This window comes from Otolemur garnettii, unplaced genomic scaffold (genome assembly GCF_000181295.1).
Source record: "Otolemur garnettii isolate 467f Iridium unplaced genomic scaffold, OtoGar3 scaffold00152, whole genome shotgun sequence".
Classification (NCBI taxonomy): domain Eukaryota; kingdom Metazoa; phylum Chordata; class Mammalia; order Primates; family Galagidae; genus Otolemur; species Otolemur garnettii.
Window position 1 is genome coordinate 906,862 of NW_003852547.1, and position 8,964 is coordinate 915,825.

Sequence of the window (8,964 nt, forward strand, 5' to 3'; positions counted from 1 at the left end):
GGAGCCAGAGTACCTCTCAGTATTGCAAACATCTAGCATTGACCTAAAATCTTTGCTCTGGGTTGGAATAATATCCATTAGGGGCCAGGAAATGCCACTGCCTCCCACTGCACAGAGACTAAGGCCCAGAAAACTCAGGGAAATTAATGAACATTCCAAATATATCTTAAGGGTTGATAAAACAGCGGTACCTGTAGCTCAGTGGGTAGGGCACCAGCCACATACACTGAGACTAGTGGGTTAGAACCTGGACCGGTCCTGCTAAAACAACAATGACAAATGCAACCAAAAAAAAAAAAGTAGCTGGACATTGTGGCAGGGGCCTGTAGTCCCAGCTACTTGGGATAAGAGAATCGCTTAAGCCCAAGAGTTCAAGGTTGCTGTGAGCTGTGACACCACGACACTACCCAGCATGACAGCTTGAGACTCTTTCCCAAAAAAAAAAAGGGGGGGGGTGATAAATCTTCCAAATGTGGCCTCCACAGGGGAAAATTCCAAAGGTCCTTAGTGCTTATTTGACAGGTTGAGTTTCCTAGAGCAGCTGTAAACTCCTCAGTGTTGCTGCAGACAAGCGCTTCTCCAGTCTGAGAGCCCTGGGGGTAGGGAGGTCACTCCCGGACACCAGGAACCAGGAAAAGTCCACACCCTCAGTTACTGTAAGAATGACAGATGCCAACAGACCAGCCCTCTGCTGTCTATTCTCTCGTGTCAGAGGGACAGGAGAGTGCCCGCATCAGTGCCTCAGGCCCCTGTGTCTGGACAGCTCTCCCTAATCTGCTGGTGACAGCCCAGACATTTCATTCTACTCTGGAAAGTTCTAGAATCATGTGAGTCCTTTTTTGTTGTTGTTCAGTTTTTTGGCTGGGGATGGGTTTGAACTCACCACCTCCAGCATATGAGGCCAGTGCCCTGCTCCTTTGAGCCACAGGCACCACCCAATGAGTCCATTTATTTTTTACAAGGAGCCAAAGTCCTGGGAAACTGTCTTGTGCAAACCACTAAATTTCCGTCGCCTATAAAATGGAGATAATCATAGTCCTGGCTTTACAGACCTGCCTTGACTATTGGGTGATTTATATGTCAGGCACGTGGAATCAGGTGGGAATCCAGGTTTGTAAGGCCTGAAACTGACATAAGAACAATGAAAAAAGATTTTTAAATGAACTTAAAAGATCTTGGGATGCATGAAATCCTCATCTGCACCTTTACTTACAAGCCAACACTCAATTGAGAGAAAGGTAAAAATTTTTGAAAGATAGATAATTGAAAGATAAATACATAAACAGATAGATATACATGTATAAAAGCCCCGAGATACATAATGAAGTTCTTACCAGACAAAGAAGGTCCGGCCGCCTGTCACTGTCAGCCAATATGCAGAGATGGGGATAGATCCCCAAAGACTTTTCTGTTCTTCCACTTCCAAAATCACAGTTTTATATGTAAAAGTTCAAAGTGAAGACCACACCAACCTCAGTACACTTCAGAGACCTATTACAACCCAAACCAAAAGTTAATCTCTTATATCAATCCATCTAAACTACTCAAGATAGGCATCTTTAGGGTGGGAGCTAAACTCATAGAATAGTAAGAATGGGAGACAAGGGGTAAAGGTCAGGCAGGACCTAAACTGACCAGACCAGCTGTCATGTCCTCCCTAGCCTGACAGACTCCATCTTATTCTCACTACATGTGCTTTCACAGTGACTAAGATCAAATAATGTCAAAGCATTCACTTCTCACCAACTAGTAAAAGTGAATGCCTTCAAAAAACTCTGCCCGCTTCCTCCGGACTGCCTTGCCCAAAAGAGAAATGGAGATGCGACAGCTGCTCTGCTCAGCTGCCCTTTCCTCCTTCAGTCCCTTTGTTACTGGATGAAGAGGGTCTGGCCACCTGTCACTGTCAGCCGGAGATAGATCCACCAAACTTTGTCAGAAGACCAGTGATTCTGGAGAACAGTGAGAGTAACCTCTCTAACACTGTTCTGTTCTGCTATTTCCAAAATCACAGTTTTATACATAAAAGTTCAAAGTAAAGACCATTTTAACTCTTATTTTAAATAATAATCAGCACAACTCAGTGGCAATTTTTACAGTATTTCTAAATCAAAAGTTAATTTTTTTTATTTTTTATTTTTAGAGACAGAATCTCATTTTGTCACCCTCGGTAGAGTGCTGTGGCATCACAGCTCACAGTAACCTCCAGCTCTTGGGCTTTAGGCGATTCTCTTGCCTCAGCCTCCCAAGTAGATGGGACTACAGGTGCCCGCCACAATACTGGCTATATTTTGTTGCAGTTCAGCTGGGACCAGCTTTGAATCCACCACCCTTGGTATATGGGGCCAGCACCCTACTCACTGAGCCACAGGCACCACCCCCAAAAGTTAATTTCTTAAATCAATCCTCCTCAAGCAACAACCACATTAACCATTATAAATAATAATAAGCATAACACAATGACCTATTACAACATCTCCGATTCATCAATTTCCTAAATAATTCTTCCTAAACTATTTAAAATGGGCATCTTTAGGGTGGGAGCTAAATTTACAAAAAAAATAAGAATGAGAAACAGGGGCGGTGCCTGTGGCTCAGTGGGTAGGGTGCTGGCCCCATATACCGAGGGTGGTGGGTTCAAACCCAGCCCTGCCCAAACTCCAACAAAAAATAGCCGGGCGTTGTGATAGGTGCCTGTAGTCCCAGCTACTAGGAAGGCTGAAGCAAGAGAATCACCTAAGCCCAGGAGCTGGAGGTTGCTGTGAGCTGTGACGCTATGGCACTCTACAGAGGGCAATAAAGTGAGACTGTCTCCAAAAAAACAAAAAGAGAGAGAGAGAGAGAAACAGGAGGTGAAACTCACATAGGACCTAAAACTGCATCATGTCTGCCCTAGCCTGACTGACCCCATCTTATTCTCATTACATATGCATTCACCTTCCCCCATACAATCCCTGTGTACTCTGAATCTGGGAGTTCTTTTGAAAGAAACTGCACGTCGAGAGCTCCCTGGGGGCCTTTCCCAGATGGCCTCTGACTCTCATGCTGGGAGCAGAGCCCAAGAACTTTGAGTTGATGGGAATGATGGCGGATTGTATGGGGGGCCCCACTTTTTCACTCCTCTTTGTATCCATGCCCTTGACCATGTAACTTTGGGTTATATGACTCTGGGCTTGGCCACGTGACTAGATTTTACCAACACAATCCAGTAAAAATGATACATGCCAATTTCAAGCCAGTTTAGCCTATGGGGAGATGAAAGTCTTGTGGAGCACAACCAAAGTGGTCCCAGTCATCACAGCCTAGACCAACCTAGATCAGCTGACAGATGACTTCCAGAAATAAGAGCAAAGGCCTCTGAGGCCAGAAGAACCACCCAGCCAAACCCAGCCTAAACTGTCTACACACAAACTTGTATGCTTAAAGAAAAATGCTGCTGAATGTTGAGGTGGTTTATTATATAGCATTATTGTAACTAACTGATATAGGCAACCTGTGCTGCCCAATCCAATCTTGAAACCACCTGCTTGGATTTAAAAGCCATCTCCACCACTTGTCAGCTGAGTGACTTAACCTCCCTGCACCTTAGATTCCCCATTCACAAAATGGGATGGGAGCAGATCTAACCCGGATGATGTTCCATCATCCAGGAGCTACCGTTCACAGAGCTCCTGTTGCTTTGTGTGAGGAGAAGACAACAGTGAGCAAGGCAAAGTTCCAGATGCATAAAAGACAAATAGGTATATGACACAAAGTCAGGTAGAGAGGAGTGCCCCTGAAGAGAAGTAAAGTCGAGTGATGGATGGGGACTGGGGTGGAAAAGAAGAGAAGCTGCTTTTGATAAGGTGGCTATGGACACCCACTAAGAAGAGTGACAGTCCAGCAATCTGTGAACAAAGAGAGGAAGGAGGCCACACAGAGATGGGGAGGAGCGCTTCACCAAGGCACGGAGGTGGTCACAAGGTTGGCATGCATCAGGAAGGAAGAGGCAAAAAGGAGAAAGGCCAGAGGTGAGTGACATCTGACCGGTGGGGATGGGTGGGATTATGGGGAAGAACAGAGTTTGGATTTTATTGTGATAAATGAGTTGGCAACCTAAATAACAAAGGGTCTCTTTCAAAAATACATATTTATTTGCAAATAGAGCTCTGCAATGGGGATATGCACACCATAGTTAACCACGTGCCTATTTAGGGAGGTAACAGAAGACAAAGTTTTGAAAGGATAAAATGAGGAGGATTACATCGTTGTTTTGAAATGATTATTCTTGGCTACTATGAGGATCGATAACAAGGGTGATGTCAGAGGTTGGCAAACAGTTGCTGGGCAGATGTTCTTAGAGAAGCATTTTTTGTGTAAGTTTGCAATGGCCTTTGTGCAAGGTGGTGCTTTTTTCAGTCTTTTATGATCAGGCACACAAGTGTAAGAACTCTATTGCCTTCCCCAGTTCTGTTTGCCAGGGTTTGTTTCATTTTGTTTTAAGACAGAGTCTCACTCTAGATTGCTGTAGTGTCATAGTTCACAGCAACCTCAAACTCCTGGGTTCAACTGATCCTCCTGCCTCAGCATCCTGAGTAGCTGGAACTAAAGGCACTCAGCTGTTTTTTACTATTATTATTATTATTTTTAATAGAGATGGGGTCTTCCTCTTGCTCAGGTTGGTCCCAAACTCCTGAGCTCAAACAAGCTGGGACTTTAGGTGCCTGCCACAATGTCCACCTGCCTCGGCCTCCCAGAGTGCTGGGATTATAGGCGTGAGCCACTGAAAGCACATATAAGAATAAGATGGAGTCTGTCAGGCCAGGGCAGATGTAACACAGCTGGTCTGGTCAGTTTAAGCCCTTCCTGACCTTCACCCCTGTCTCACATTCTTACTGTTTTGTGAATTTAGATTGCACCCTAAAAATGCCTATCTTAAGTAGTTTAGGTAGATTGATTCAGGAGGTTAACTTTTGAATTAGAATGGTGTTTTTGGTCAGGAGTTATACTGATTATTGTTTACTATGGGTCATGGGTTCTGCTGATTATTGTTTAAGATAAGGGTTAACTTAAATGTATAAAACTGTAATTTTGGAAACAGCAGAACAGAACAGTTTGGGGGAGGCTGCTCTCACTGTCCTCCAGAATCCTGGCCTTCTGACAAGTAAAGTTTGGCAGACCAATCCCCATCTCTGCATATTGGCTGACAGTGACAGGCCACCGGACCCTCTTCGTCTGGTAACCCACCATACCTGGCCTTCTTTTAACATTAGTGACTCCATTTTGATTCTGACAACTTGCACAGGGTTATTATGTAGAAGGGGCTCCAGATTGTGCCCAGGTCATGGTGACTGTTCAGTGTCAGCTTTGACTGTACTATTGGCATTTTTGCCCCTAAAATACAGTGTCTCCCTGTTCCAGGGTCCTGAGAGGAAAATCTCCCTGGGATGGAAGTGGAGACCCGAGAGAATCTTGACAAGGAAAACTTTTTTTTTTTTTGAGACAGAGTCTCACTCAGTTGCCTGGGGTTGAGTACTGTGGCATTATAGCTCACAGGAACCTCAAACTCTTAGACACAAGAGATGCTCTTGCCTCAGCCTCCTAAGTAGCTGGGACTATAGGTGCCTGCCACAATGTCCAGCTAGTTTGAGAGACAGGGAGACTGGGGGTGGGGGGGTGGTTTGCTCTAGCTCAGGCTGTTCTCAAACTCCTGAGCGCAGGCAATCCACTGCCTTAGCCTCCCAGAGTTTGCAGGTGTGAGCCGCCATTCCCCGCCTATTGACAAGGTAAACTTTTACTTTTGATGCTACAAATTGAATTTCTATAGCAAGATTAAGTTCATGCATTATTTATGTAATTTAAAACACATACACACATAAACAACCAAAATGCCCAACTGATAAATGGATAAACAAAACGTCTTATATCCATACAGTGGAATATAATAATAAAAAGATAATAAAGTTAAATATATAATAAGTGTGTGTTGGTTGTAGATAAATGTTCAGCAGAAAAGGAAGACTTTCCAAAAACTAATAATAATATTGTTAAATAAAATGTATAAGAGCCCATTGGTTTAGACCGCACTCCAACATGAGGCCCAACAGACCAAAACAAAATGGAATCACTCTTGCTAAAGTTCCACCTCGCTTTTCTGCTTTAGCGCTTTTCTGCTTTAACCTTCACAAGAAAAGTGACTTTGAAAAGACCAATCTGCTTGTAGTTCTGTTTCTGCTTTCCACAGCCCTTTTGAATGTAGAAAGCCTGACTCCTTGCTCAGCTAATCAGAACCCTCATTCTATTTTATATAATAAAGTGTTGCTTGATTCTAGAATTGCATATAAAAGCTAGTCGAAATCTTTAAATTAAATGTGTTGTAATTTTGTCTCCTGACAGTTCAAAGACTGAAGACTTTCAACTTGATTCCCAGCAGCACATTCCTGGGCTGACTTTGACGGTAGCAGTTAGCTTTAATTTTATTCATTCCTTCCTGTAGGGGCTCTCCGTCACTCTGGACCCTGAGGGTATTACTTGAGCAAAACTCAGGCCTTGCCCAGAACATTCCCTTACAAAATAAATGTTCACCAAAAGCTTTTAGAATGAGTGATTATTCTTTTTAAGTCCTTATTGACAGAAGAAAGTGGTGACAGTCCTAATATCTGACCCTCCGATTTTGTCTTTGAAACTTGCTGGTTCATAAGCTCCAGACTGGTTTATAGGACAAAGTCCCAATCCCATGCTTCTTAGCCCAAATGGTTCCCCATCTCCCGTCTCCTTCCCTCAAGAAGCTTTACCCCCTTCCGAGAACAAAGCCCTCTCTGTCCTTTAAGGCCCTCCCACTTCCGAGGAGACTTTCTGGAAACCCAGGTACGCTACATTTGTCAGTGACTGCTGCAGAGTTGGTTGGATGTTGGGGCATGCGCATTAGCAAGACAACGCCATCACCTCCCAGAATGCGGACAGAGCCAGATGCTGACTCCCGGCTGGCAGTGCTTCTCCGCGCCGCCAGAGGGCGCTTGCAGAACACCAACCTGATTTCCAATATTAAACCCGCAGTTTAATGGTAAAATAGCCATTGCTTTCAAACCTTGGCTGCATTACTGGTTCATTCTGAAACTGAGCTAGTGCCATAACCTCTCCAAGGCTCTGTTTTTACGTGGGGTTGTCAGGTAGATTAAACAGATTGTTCCTATAAAACACTTGGAACAGCTGTCAGACGCTTAGGAAGTTCTCAAGGCACATTAGCGGCTGGAAAACTCAGGGTTTCAGCAAGAAGCAAACAGCAAGTTCAAACAGAGTTGGAAAGAGCTTAATTAGTAAAGAGACTATTTACAAGGGTAGAGGCAGTGGGTGGAGAAACCACACAAGGTGGTGCAGTACCTCAAGGCTGAAAGGAGGGAACTTTTACCACCTGAGGACCTGAAGGATAGCCATTACCAGAACTGGGCACGGAGTGAGGACATCCTCAGGATCTGAGGCTTTGGATGGAAAGACACAGGAAGTCCAAGGCAATCCCACATCAGGGCCGTGCCAGGGAAATAAATACACACCCTCCAATCTCTTGTTAGCATCCCCCATTGGTTAAATAGGAAGAATAATCAAGAAAATGTGTCATGGTCCATACTGATTAGCCTTCCAAGAAATGATCCTACTCCCAAGAGTATGGTAGGGAGAGGTGGAGAGTGGACCTAAAGAGGCAAACGAAAAATATCCAGCGTGGTAGTATTAGTAGTAGAATTATTGCTATTGTTTAATTCTCATGACAGCCTTTGAGGACCTTCAAGTTCTGGTCTCAACCTCTGCACTCTCTTCCCCCATGTTCCCCCAGCCCCCAACTCCTTTCTGAAACTCAGGGATTGACTGATGTGATAGGAGTGGGCTGAGTTGCAACAGAGACTTCTCAAAAAATAGAAACTAAGTAAGAATGAACTGTAAGCAAATATCAAACTTTTGTGAATTGTATGCACATGGCAGTGTTTACTGATGACAATTTGCTTTGAAATGCATAAAAAAGGTAGGTGGGAGTGATGGGCAGAGGGCATCAGGCAGATGGATAGGTATCTAATAAAGCAGGTAGAAAAATGCTAATTGTAGAATCTAGGTAATAGGTACATAGTGTTCACTGTAAAATTGTTTCAACTTTTCTCTATGTTGAAATTTTTATTAAAAATGTAAAAATAAAAATTGTGTCAGAAAAAGAAATGGATTCGGTTTTTCTTGGTTGTGTGCCAACTGCCACACACAGATCTGTAAAAACTACATATTGTCTTCACTCTAGGTCCCTGGCTGACAAAAGTGCCACCACTGGCAAGGTTTATGGTTATGTCAACAAGGGCAGAAAACATGAAGAATCACATTCATCAGCTCTTAAATGCTTCACCTGGAAGCAATACTTGCCACTTCTGCCCTTATTCCATTGGCCACAGCAAGTCACATGAGTTTCCTTAAGGCAGGAGGAAAGGATGATCCTTCCTTGTGCCCAGTAGCACAGGAGGGCTGACTATTGGTAAGTGGGAGCAATGTCAACCATAGGATGAAAATGTGGACCCAGCAAGAACAACAGGGAGAAAGCAAGAGATAAGCAACCTGGACTCAAATGGTAGAAAGAAAGGAATAATTTGAGAACCATTTAAGAATCACACAGAAATATGTATCTGTTGTTGATTTGTCCTCATTTCTTACTCTAATAACAAACAAAAAATTAGTGAAAATGCTTGCTTTCAGTTTAGTGGCCAGATAATAATCAAGTGGTTAATGGAACAGAAATGGATCCTTGGGGCTACATATAGTGACAGCTAAAAGTCATATGCCCGTCTTCTGATTAGTTTAGCCTGATCGGTAGGTCTGATTAGTTTGTTCTGATGATCAGTTTGGTCTAATTGGTTTAGCCTGGCCTGATCAGTTTAGCCTGCTCAGTTTAGTCTGATTGGTTCGGCCTGGTCTGATTAGTTTGGTCTGACTGATATAACCTAGTTAATTCCTGATCTG